We start from the raw sequence: 13,287 nt of genomic DNA, 5'->3' as shown, positions 1-13,287 counted from the left end.
CGTGCATTAAGCTAGAACTTAATCTTCCTTTTTTCAGTTTTTTCAAACTTCTGGAAAGATGGTTAACGTTACTCCGATGCCAAAGCCACCGGGTAACCAAGAAGCTCCGGTAACCACAACCCCAGCCACTGGGAGGAACACCGGCGAATACACGAATGTTACGAACACTACCCTGGTTACCCAAGCAGGGGCAAGTGCAGTAAACAATCCTCCCCTGGGATTCATTGATACCCAGGTGGAGAAGCAACAGACTAGGCTTCCCCGCCAAACGCTAGATCAAGTTAAAGCTTGGGCGGAAGCACGTCAGAAAGAATTCCAAGCTGAGTTGGATGAACGTTTACGTTCACTCCAACAGGCCAACGACGAATTCGGAAGCACTCGACAACAGCTCAACATGAGCAATGATTGAGAGTATACGGATGATGATTGGGAAGAATCGGACAGTGACGCAAACCCTCGTCATAAGGCGAAAGGGAAGCGTAAAGAAGTAGACTTCCGCTCGAAAAGAAATTTTGGAAAAACTTTCAAGCCAAAGAGCGCGGGGGGAAACCCACGTGACTTCTCCAAAACTTTCAGACTGACTGTTGCAAATGCGGGAACGCCCAAGTTTGCAAGAGACATTGCGGAAGCAATCGCTCCAAAGAGTGCCAAACAGATGTCCAACATAGGCACTTACGACGACGTATCTGACCCGGACGATCACTTGAACAGATTTATAGCGGGGGCAACCGTCAGCAATTGGACGGAACCCACATGGTGCTACATGTTCCAGATGACGCTCGTCGGGGCAGCCCGAGCGTGGTTTGATCGTCCACAAATCCACCACATCTATGATTGGGCAGACTTCCAGCACAAGTTCAGCCAGCACTTCAGTCAACAAAGAAAATATACTGAAGAGCAGTGGACGATCCTCAACTGCGTCAGAGAGGAGGACGAATCTTTGCTAGACTTCATCACTCGCTTCAACTCAAAGAAGCTAAGTCTGGGCACCATCAGTAAAGATCTTGTTCGCGCCGCTTTCATCCAGGGCGCTGAGTACCCAGAGCTTATCCGCACGTTGACGGGTAAAGATGGCATGCCATCCACGTGGGATGCCATCATGACGGCAGCTAAACGCTTTGCCAAGACGGGGAAGCAACTGGGTAGAAATCTTCCTCAGAGCACAAACCTCTACACGCAGAGGACAAGAGAAAATAACGTCCGTACCATCTGACAAAATAAGAAGAGGAAGCTTGGTATTTGGCAGTCAAGGATAAACTTTGACACCTCATCCAGCTCTCGCCCTCTCTTAGGCGGAAGGGACAACACGCACTCATCAAACAGGAATCTCAGATGGACGCCACTCACCAAAAGCGTCACCGAGATATTTGCCACCAAGAAAATCCCATGGCCAAAGGCTCCAATAATCCGACAGTGTCATAACGCTGATCAGAGCAAATCCTGTGACTTCCACGGGACCAAAGGCCACACCACGGAGGAATGTACATCTTTGAAGGATATTGTCGAAACATTTGTCAAAGATGGAAAACTTACACACCTCGTGGCGTCAATCAAGAACGGAGGGAGGAACGACAATCGGTACAAGGGCAACGGACGAAAGCCCGTCGACATCAGCATTCACATGGTTCATGGCAGCGTCAGAGGAAGAAAACGACGAACAACAGAGCCGAGTGCGTGGAAGGAAGCTGAAGTGCGCTTCCCGCGCGTGCCAGGGGGGACAACAAAGAAGGCCCCATAGTCATTAAAAGCCAGCTGGGGCACTACATCACCTCCCGCACTCTTGCTGATAACGGCGCTTCGTCAACGGTCATGTATAGGCAGTTCTTCGACAAGCTAGACGACGAAGACAAAGAACGCCTAGAAACGGTCTACGCCTCAATGGAATGGTTCGATGGCAGCACAAACACCCCCTTGGGTATCCTATCTTTCCCCGTCACTCTCACAGACGGGAAGCGCTCCCGCACAGAAGACGTGGACTTCGTCGTAATGAGGAAGCCACACCACACATACGACATTCTCTTCGGGAGAGATGGGATGGCAAGATTTAATGCCGTGGTGTTTTCGGTCCATGGCATGATGGGATGGCCAACAGCTGAGGGTGTCGCGATGATCACGGGTATTCCCCAGGTATGTATCGCATCTGTCTCATCCAAACCTAAACCAAAGATGGCTAAACCAACAACCTCTGAGCCAGAAGAATGGGCCTTCAATGGCAAACACCCTGACCAGGCCGTTACCATTGGCCCAACAATCACTAATCCCACACGTACCTTACTCAAACGCTTATTGCAAAAAAATGCTGACATCTTCGCGTGGACACCAGCTGACATGACTGGTGTACCCCGAAGTAAGGTGGAGCATAAGCTCAAGTGTGACCCGGCTTTTACGCCAGTCATACAAAAGCGTCGCGTAATGGGTGCGGAACAGGCTAACGCGTGTAGAACCCAAGTCAAGGAACTCCTTGACGCAGGTATCGTACGCGTTAGTAAATATCAAACATGGGTTGCAAATCCCGTCATGGTACCGAAGTCAAACAAACAATGGCGCATGTGCATAGACTTTAAAGACCTAAACAAAGCATGCCCCAAAGATTGTTACCCGCTACCCGAAATTGACCTTAAGGTAGATTCATTAGCACCGTTTCGCCTTAAATGCTTCCTTGATGCGTATAAAGGGTACCATCAAATCCACATGGCTGTTGACGATCAGGACAAAACCGCATTTCGGACGCCCGATGGCACATTCTGTTACCAAATGATGCCATTCGGACTTAAGAATGCCGGGTCCACATACCAACGCCTGATGGACAAAGAGTTTCACGCCCAAATTGGGAGGAACTTGGAAGTTTACATGGATGACTTGTTCATCAAAAGCCTTGGGCCAGAAGCGATGTTGAAAGACATCGAAGAAACTTTCAACACGCTCAGAAAAATAAACATGAAGCTCAACCCGAGCAAGTGTTCCTTTGGGATGGAAGAAGGGAAGTTCTTAGGAGTCATCGTTACTAAAGATTGCTTCAGAGCGAACCCTGAAAAGGTCGAAGCCATTATGAAAATGGAATCACCTACTACCATCAAACAAGCTTAGACACTGAATGGACGACTAGTCGCACTTAACCGCTTTTTGGCAAACCATGCGGATAGGTTGTTCCCGTTCGTGTCAACATTAAGAAATTGCTTGAAGAAAACGCACTTCCGCTGGACACCAGAAGCGGAAGCAGCTTTTCAGGAGTTTCGGTCACGCTTGATCGAACTCCCAACGCTCACAGCACCAGAAGCGGGGGAGGAATTAATTCTCTACCTCTCCGCCACAGACAGAGCAACCGGGGCAGTCTTACTAGTAGAACGAAAAGGCATCCAGATGCCTATCTACTATGTTAGCCGCGTCTTGATAGACGTAGAAACCCGGTACTCTACCATGGAAAAATTAGTCTTAGCGCTTGTACAGGTTTCACGCAGACTAAGACGATATTTCCAAGGTCACCCAATCACCATTCTCACCAACTTCAAACTTGCAAACGTTCTAGGCAAACCCAAGTTGTCGGGACGCCTAGCCAAATGGGCAATTGAGTTGGGGGAATACGCGATAAAGTACAAGCCAAGACCAGCCATAAAAGGCCAGATCTTGGCCGACTTTATTGCAGAAGTCCCCGCATCGCGGGAAAAAGAGTGCCAGGAAGAGGCTCAACCCTCTCCAGCACAAGACATTAACGATGTCTGGCGACTCTATACTGATGGAGCAGCCAACAACGAAGGTTCAGGCGTAGGGTTGAAACTAACTAACCCGGTAGGCCAAGAATACACTTACGCTATTCGGCTTGATTTCCCAAGCACGAATAACGAAGCGGAATACGAAGCATTCTTGGCCGGGTTAAGAATTGCGCGTAAGATGGGGGTGAAAAACTTGGAAGTCCACGTGGATTCCATGCTAGTAGCCAACCAGATTAACGGAACGTACACGGCCGTAAACGACACAATGGCCCTGTACCTCGCACAAGCAAAAGCCCTTATGCGCGATTTTAATGATTGCAAAGTTATGCACATCAAGCGAAGCGAAAACAAATCTGCGGATGCGTTAAGCAAGCTTGCATCGTTAGCCTTCACCCACTTGGGAAAGGACATCCGCGCTGAACTTCTTGAAGCACCATCAGTCCCGCACAAGGAAATTTGTGTCATCCAAACCGGCACGGAAACATGGATGACACCAATCATAAATTACCTTGCGGCGGGTATACTACCAGAGTCAAAGACACAGGCAAGAAAGATACGCTGTAAATCACTGAACTATCAACTTGTTTATGACATACTTTACAGACGTAATTTTCCGGGCCCACTCCTCAGATGCGTTGACGACCAAGATGCCGATTACCTCCTAAGGGAAGTACACGAAGGCATCTGTGGAGTACACGCAGGTCCACGCGCAGTTGTAGCTAAGCTAAACAACGCGGGATACTTTTGGCCGGGGATGCACACGGGTGCGCTGGCCTACATCAGAAAATGTAGGTCCTGCCAGCTCTACGCACCCAACACGCATCGCCCGAAGAACGAACTTGTTCCAGTCACTTCTTCATGGCCATTCCAGAAGTGGGCCATCGATGTGACAGGCCCATTTCCCACAGCAGCAGGGAACGTTCAGTTCCTAGTGGTAGCCATCGACTACTTCACCAAGTGGATAGAAGCAAAACCCTTAGCCCAAACAACCGCAAAACATATCAAAAAATTTATTTGGGAATTTATTATTTGTCGTTTTGGACTTCCACAGAATTTGGTGAGCGATAACGGCACCAACTTTGCTGACCAGAAGCTACAAAAGTGGCTGAAAGAACTTCAAATCACCCACAACTTTACCTCAGTGGCACATCCGCAGGGTAATGGTGAGGTGGAAAGAGCAAACAAGAGCATCGTCGACGGCATAAAGAAAAGACTCTTGGAGCATAGATCCGGCTGGGTGGACGAAGTTCCACACGTCCTTTGGGCGAACAGAACGCTAAAAAAGGCAAGCACGGGCGAAACCCCGTTCAGCCTCACCTATGGCACTGAAGCCATGGTTCCGGTCGAAATTGGTCTACCCTCACCAAGAGTCATAACTCAACCAGGAGACAATGATGCGGAAAGACGGTTAGACCTTATGCTAACCGAAGAACGCAGAGACTTAGCCGCAGCGCGTGAAGAGAACTACAAGCGACAAATGCAAAAGTACCACAACACGCGGGTAAAACTCTGCAACTTCAATGTCGGAGACTACATACTGCGTAACAACGAGGCTTCGAACCAAGAGCGCCCGGGAAAGCTGGCCCCGATCTGGGAAGGGCCATACATCATTAAAGAAGTTTTGGGAAAGGGCGCATACCGGCTCGAAAGGCTCGATGGCACTCCCATCCCAAGAACATGGAATGGAGCTCAATTACGCAAATGTTACATGTAGATCAATTCCAAACTTGTAAAGAAAAGGCCTAGAGCCACTTCTAATGGAAATGATTCTCCTTTATCACATTGTGTTGATAGCCTTACCTTTATACTTATGAATTGACCACGTTGATATGCCGGTATTCACCGCATAAATAAGTGTGGGAGGAAGTAAGTCGTTGCGTGTGGAAAGCGGCACAACCCGCACAAACACAAAAACAGTAAATATTTCTAAGGGGAAGATGAGGAAAAACCTTCACGCAGGTCAGATATAGGTAAAGTTTGGTCATCCTACTAAGTAAAAGTGACGGTTGTACCCGCACAATCATGATAGAGGAAACAGAACATTAACCTATTATCCAACACGCGTCGAAAGGTTAACTTATTCAAAACACTTAGAAAATTGCTAAGTTAAACTAAAATATGCATGAGCAAATCATATAAGGTTTACAGAGCAAGGCGTTAACAAAATATTTATATTCACAATAAAAATTCAAACATTACAAGAATGGCTAGGTATCTACCCGCCTACAAAATTACAAATCTATCCTAACTGTTGGAAGGGATCTCAAGGTTCAAGCTTCAGGACCACTCCCTCCAAACCCACTCGAACCCGCACCATCAGTTGTCTGCGGCGGTTCGAGGAAAGCCTTGAGAACAGCTAGCCCGTCATCAGCAGCCGCAATTTCGTTCACCTTCTCCACAACCGGATGCGGGAAGGCAGCATACACACAGCTTGGTCGTAGGCAGCTTCAGTGTCTACATCGTGTAAAGGAAAGTTGGAAGGCGGGATGCCCTTCTCTGCAAATCCTAGACCAAGCAGGAAACCAGCATTCTCCCCATCCTCATGAGAAGCGTTGAGGGCTGCACTCATGGCATCGTCATAAGATGTGTTCGCAAAAATCCGATGCACAACCTACAAAATATATATATATATATATATATATATATATATATATATATATATATATATATAAAAGAACTTTCCTAAGTATAAAGAAGAGCGTAAAGAAATTATGGAGCTACGCGTACCTGCGGCAACGCTTCTCGTAGAAGCCATTCCTTGATGATCAGAGCTTCCTGGAGGGTAGCTTGAGTTTGATCGCGGGCGCGTTCGGCTTCATTCTTGTTGAGGTTGGCAAGCAACACATCCTTAGCAGCAGCCTCTTCAACGCCCTTAAGCTTGCGCTCAGTGCGATCAAGCATACCCTTCTGATCCAGGAGCTCTTGGAGCTTCTTGGCATCTTCTAAAGCCAAAGCATCATGAGCCTGCTGAAGCTTCTCTAGTTTGGCTTTGAGCTCTTCGTTCTCAGTGAACAGAGGCTCAGCAACGGCTTCAGCTTTGGTGGCCCTCTCGGTCGCATTACGCGCGGTTTCCTTGGCCAACCTAAGCTGTTCGTTAACAGCTTGGGTAGCCTTGGAACGGGCCTCATGCCTGGCCTGAATCTCGACCTCAAGGTCCTTGAAGGCCTTCTCCTTCTCCGCAGCGGTAGCAGCAAGCCTCTTGTTCTCCTCCCGCAATGCTCGCGCCTGAGCCACTTCCAGGCTACACGCAGTCTTTAACTTGTCGTTTTCACGACAAAGTAGCTCGACGCGCGGCTGCATCCGGGCAAGGAGGATTCGGAGCTCATTGGACAGCCTACCCTCCTGGTAGCTGGCCATTGCCTCCCCCCAACGCACCGCTTGGGGCGGCATGACGCGCCCAGTCGACGCAGTCCGCAGCCGTTCGGAGGGTCGTTCCCCGGCGGATATTCCACCGTGGAGCGTACACCTCATTGGAATCCGAAACTGCAAAAACAAAAAACAGTTAGGAAAAAAATGACAAAAATGGATAATAGGCCAAAATAACCCCACGCATCTGTAGGGTCGATAACAGGCCGGTAGCCGCCGAACCCATCACCCGAACCTAAGGGATATCCATCCAAGAGGTCAAGGAGATGGGAAGGAGGCAAAGATTGGCTAGAGGTCCCAACCCCAAACATACCTGAAGAACCGGCCATGGACGAGGTAGTCGCTGACACCGGAGGGGGCATGGTAGAAGCCACCGTGGTAGAGACCATCGGAGGCGAACTCATTGGAGATGAACTCACAACCGTGGTCGCCACTGCGGATGAGCTTGCAGAAAAAGTCATTGCCGGCCCAGTGAAGGATGTGGTAAAGATAGCATTGACGGCCGGCGGAGATGAAGTCATAACTGGAACAGTTGCCTCAATAGTATGGGCAACTGAACCAACACTGGAAACAGGCACAGCCGCCCGGGTCATCGCCTCGGATAGGTTGACCAAACCTATCGTCGTGGGTCCTGAACTGCTTCCTCCCGCACCGCTATGAAAAGCAGATACGTCCACTCCTGCATAAAGAACAAAATATTAAAAACAACGGCGAAAAGAAATGCGGGAAAGGTAGAAAATTATACTTACGGGTTTTCTTAATCTTGAAAGACCTGACGGGCGGAGACGAACCCGATGGAACTGGCCTCTTCACGCCAGTCACCGTCGCAACGCTTGGTTGCTCGGAGGTGACAGCCGTCTCAACCTCCGAGACAATGGTCTCGCCACTACCAAGGCCCCCCGCCGCCTCCTTACTCTCAGTCTCGGAATCCGACTGATTCCCCAGGTCAACGACGGAAGCGACCTTCGCTTTGCCCTTCCCGCCAGCAGCCTTCTTCTTCCTCATAAAGAAGGGCCCATCTGCGGATTCCTCATCAGAAGATGACAAAATCAGAGGAATTCCAGCAGAAGTTTGAGCATGAAGAGGACGAGGATTGAAGAACTTATTACCTGGCCGAGTGGCGCTTAGGATCTCATGACCTGCTGGATAGACTTCTACGAACCTATCCGCAGTTTGCTCCAAGATGGGCAACTCGTTCTCGTCAAGATCACGAGTACCCAACCGTGCGGGACCACCAGTCTCCCGCGGATGCAGGAGCGATTGTAAGTCGTTCCCCTCTGAAATAAGATAACAGCGTTAGCAGAAAAACCCTAAACCAACACAAAAGACAGAGCATACCGTAAGGAATAGAGCTCAAACCGTATTCAAGGACGATGGGTATTTGCGGCGTCCCAGACCCGGCATCCTTCCACACGCGGCTCATGCCAAGCATCACCATGCCAGACTCCGCGAAGCGATAAACCGGAGTCTGGATTTGGGAGATCTTGGCGAACCATTCCGCCTCCTGGTAATTGGAGGCGTGAAGGTTAGGGAGCGCCCTCCCGTTCTTGAACGTCATCGCGATGGGGACGACGCGAGCGGAGATGTAGAAAAACTCCCGCTTCTAAGACCGAAGACTGCGCTCGGTAGCACAGATCTTCAACCCCTTGATCCGAGTGACCATGGTATACCAACCCTGGATACACCTCCAGGAGTAAAAGGTCATCAGGCGGTCGACGCGGGGCTCGATGCCCAGAATGCGGCACACCCATTCGAAGTGGCAAACTTTAGCAATCGCCATCGGATGCACCTCCGTCAAATGCACACCGTGTTTCTCCAAAACACGGTATACAAACTTCGTTAATGGGAATCTGAGATTCCCATATATGAAGAACGAGGCGTAGACCCCTATCTTGCCCTTAGGGGCATCGTACACCGTCTGGTGGGGCTCCGGAAACTCAGGCTCATAAGGCTCGAGCATGAACTTCTTGACGATATAGTGGTACAAATCGACAGAAAGAGTACACTGGCACTCACCAGCAGTACTCTTATCGTCCTTATCAGACGTGGACGTCGGGTTCTCGAGGTATACATCGGACTCCTCGACGTTTACTTCGGGATCATGAGTAGAAGAAGACATTTTTTATATGGTAAAGAGAGCGATTTCAGGAGAATGCTCGACGGAAAAGATGAGTATTCGCCGGAAATCGCTTAGAAGAAGAAGACTGAAGTGAAGGTATGGGATGAGATGCACCCTCTACCCCCTTATATACTCATCGCAATAAATGCGATGAATTTAATGAAGGAGTTGGAGATGATGGATGTGAAAGATGAAGAACGTGTTATGGATATTGAAGAGGTGATACATTATTATTCTCTACTCACAAGTCCCATATATCAAGATCTTGTTGATAAGTTTTTCACAGATATGTATTCTGATTTCAACATTCAACAGCCACCAATAAGAAGTAACAGTCTTAGTAGTTCAATAAGGAGGTTAGGCCCCTTAAACATCTAAAATTTATCATATTAAATGTGTGCATTTGAGTGTGTGTTTGTTTTTTTCATCCATATGGAGTGATGTTTAATTGTTTATATTATTGATTATGTAGCTATAGCTACATATTTACATATACAATGAATGTTTGGTACAAAATCGGTTGTGTCGTTTCCTAGGCAAATGCGGGTCTCGTTTGTCTGAAGTTTAAGTCAAACGCGACTCGCTTTTGTTTATTTTTTGTTGAATGAAATAAAAGTTTTGTTTCATTTGATGATGGACCTAAACCTCTCTGAGGACATGGTTGAGGATAGGAATTCTTGGAGAAGTAGAATTAAAGTTAAGGATTTTTAGGAAGAAAGGAATACCTTATGGCTTCTATTTACCTTATTTTAGTCACACACCATAATAATATTTTCTCTACATAATAATAATAATAATTATTATTATTACTGTCGAACTCTGATTTCCTCTGTATTGTTTCATACACATGTACTTTAGAGCTGAGGGTCTCTCTGGAAGCCACCTCTTTATCCATGTGGATAGAGGTACGGTGTGCCTATATTCCAACATTCCTGGACCCTACTTATAGCTATGCTATTGGTGGGACTTCACTGAGTATGATTGATTGATTGATTGTTTCATTTGATGATGGACCTACTTGCCTACTTGGTCCAATATATTTTTGATTTAGAGATATACTATAATAGTAAGTATAATACCTTTTTGAGTGTGTATAAAAAGTGTAAACAAGCTTAGCTAGTTAGCTCAAGCTTAACTCAGTCTAGTTTAAAAGCATTCGAGCTTAAGCCCGACTTGGTTTAATCATGATATTTAAGCTCCAGTTTGAATTAGTAATAGTTTTTCAAGCTCGTGATTGACTTGTTTAGTTATATATTAAATGTTTATTTCTTCTATTTATATTGATAATAATATATTTATCATATAAATTATTTAGGTACTTATAATATTATTTTCATATAACTACATATATTTATATAAAATAAAAAATATTATATTTTTATAGGTAATATGTTTGTTTAGACACAAAAGAGTCTAGTCTAATCAAGTTTAGTGTGCAAAACTTGGGCTCAAGCTTCTTGTGTATTAACATAGTTTCAATTCAGGCCTGAGCTCATTTAAACTCGACTTAGTGAGCTGATTTTGAGTCTCCTACAAGCGACTTATTAGACATGTTAAATTAGATATTACAATAATTATATTAGAGGGATCTAATTGTAATATAGTCTAGTATATAAACACTTTTGTACACAATATTATTATTCAACAATACAAATCATAATTATATACGTTTAACTTGGTATTACAGCCAGGTTTGTAAATTCTAAAACAGCCGCCATACAACCCCCCCCCCCCCCTCATCATCATCATCATCATCATCATCATCAATCCATGGCTCTTCTTGCTGCCTTTACTACCCAAGAGAAAATATCCTGCAATTCCCACAAGTTTGCTTTCACCCTATCTCCACAAACTAAGCGTACTAGAAAACAATGACTCACCCGTTTCTTGTTACCAACATGTTTGGACATGCCCCTCCCCTGCAATCACAATCGAGGGTTCTGGATCAGACAAAGATGCAACCCCTATCGTGACCCGTAATAACCCTAATCATGCTACGTGGGTTGCTAATGATGCCCATGTTCGTATGTTGCTTATCTCTATAGTATCAAGAGCATCTTTTCATCATGTTCATCATTTTGATTCGAACAAAATAATGGGTGAACTAGCACTCAACTTAAACTTAATAAAAAAAATCATAACTCAAATTTTAATAAAAAAACGAAAAATGTAAAAACACAAAAAAATTTCCATCTTCTTCCTTATTCTAAAAAAAAAAGAAAGACTATCTTTTTAAAAAGTTTCCCGTTTTAATTCGAATCTATTTCGACTTGAACCCGTTTCGACCTTTTACATGACCCCACCATTTTGCTACTCATATTCCAATAGAGGTTCAAAAGTTAAAAGTGTTGCTTACCTTCTATTGTGTATGCATTGCATGTGCATAAGTACAAAAGCTACTCTTTCATGGTGCATAAATTAAGTACGGTACAAGTCATTCATTGCCTACTTACTAATTTTGGTGGTGCATGAATCACTTTCACTTAAATATAGGTGTCGTATAGATAGACATACATAACAACTTATGCATGTCCAAAAGGTTTATCTTACACTATAAATAGTTATGATACTTATCTATACTATGGCTCTAAATTAACTAGTTATTTTGGTTCGGGCCAGGACAGGTTCAGGTTGAAAGAGGTCAGGTCAGAACAGGTTTCGGGTTTTTGCTTATGGTTTTCGACACCATTAATCATGCGCACTTAAATTCTGGTTACGTGCATTCCGGTGCCAGTTACACGTACCAGGGCGGTGGCCCTCGGTTGTTATTATGAGTCGAACGATCACGACAAGATTTAATATGTTTGTTTAGACTCATGAGTCTAAGCAAGTCTAGTATGCAAAACTAAGGCTCGAGCTTGTGTACTATTAGAGCTCCAATTTACGCTCGACCTCATTTAAACTCAGCTTATTAATTCAAGCTTTTAGTGTACCGATCTTAAGTATCTCTCAAGCAACTTGACTTATAATATTATAGTATAAGATAGTTACACCTTTTGGACATGCATAAGTTGTCATGTATGTCTATATGACTATCTATATGACAAACAAATAAACAACTATTCGCGTACGAAAATAAAATAACAAACATTAAGTAATTTACATATCGATAACTAGGAGTTGATAAACGAAAACATAAACATAAAATAACCAATCATAGATTCGGTGATACAAGAGTCTCGACATATATGACTCGACTAGATCTATACTCTACACTGAGAGAAGAAAAACAACGATAGTGTTTTGTGAAGTCGTCGGCGTTCATTTTTTAAAAGAATTGTCATTTTGATCCAAAATCGCAAGCCAATTGTCACACCCTCAAAATCCACTAACGGAGTTTTACCGTCAGAGGGTGTGAACTAATAGGATCGGATTCATTAGTTATAATCAAACCATAAAACAAAGTTTTCAAACCACAAAACGTTTACGAGTAATTAATGCGGAAGCGTAAAAACCATAAAACAAATGTTGCGTCACGCAGGACGACTTAAAACCCAATGATAACAGTTTAAAATAGTTTGCATAAACAAAAGCGTTTTCAAGCAATGCATGATCCTATACCGCGCGCCCCGCCTCGGCTACCTGAGAATAACATACTAAAAGTGTCAACACGAGGTTGGTGAGTTCACAAGTTTATATAAAATAAAGCGTTTAGCGTTTTGCGTTCAGCGTTCTGCGTTCAGCGTTTTGCGTTTAGCGTTTACCAGATAGTGTTAAATCAATTATATATCTATAGGTAGCTAGCCTATAAAACAAGTATTACTAAGTGTTCGACACCGAAGCTGACTGTTTATCAAGTGCCTTGTCACCAGGTCATCCAGACCATGGTACGTGTTAGCCAAAATTACACCCGCTCGACCTCCAGTCGAGTTTAGCGTTGGGTGGGGTTTGTCAAACCCAGTAGTACTACTCAACAGTGACTCGCTATTCCAAATATTAACCGGTTCGATGTGTAGGACTTCAAATGTTTCGTTTGCCACTTAGCCTTTACAAGTGATATATAATTTACTAACAAAATCTTAAATGCGTTTATCGGAGTATGTTATCTCCCTCAAGTGAAAAGCGTTTAAAACAGTTTAAAGGGGTAAGTGA

The sequence above is a fragment of the Bidens hawaiensis genome, unplaced genomic scaffold (genome assembly GCF_021521415.1).
Source record: "Bidens hawaiensis isolate Kalapana, Puna unplaced genomic scaffold, B.hawaiensis_p1.1 tig00053198_1, whole genome shotgun sequence".
In the NCBI taxonomy this organism is placed as follows: Eukaryota; Viridiplantae; Streptophyta; class Magnoliopsida; order Asterales; family Asteraceae; genus Bidens; species Bidens hawaiensis.
Note: the sequence above shows the minus strand (reverse complement) of the source record.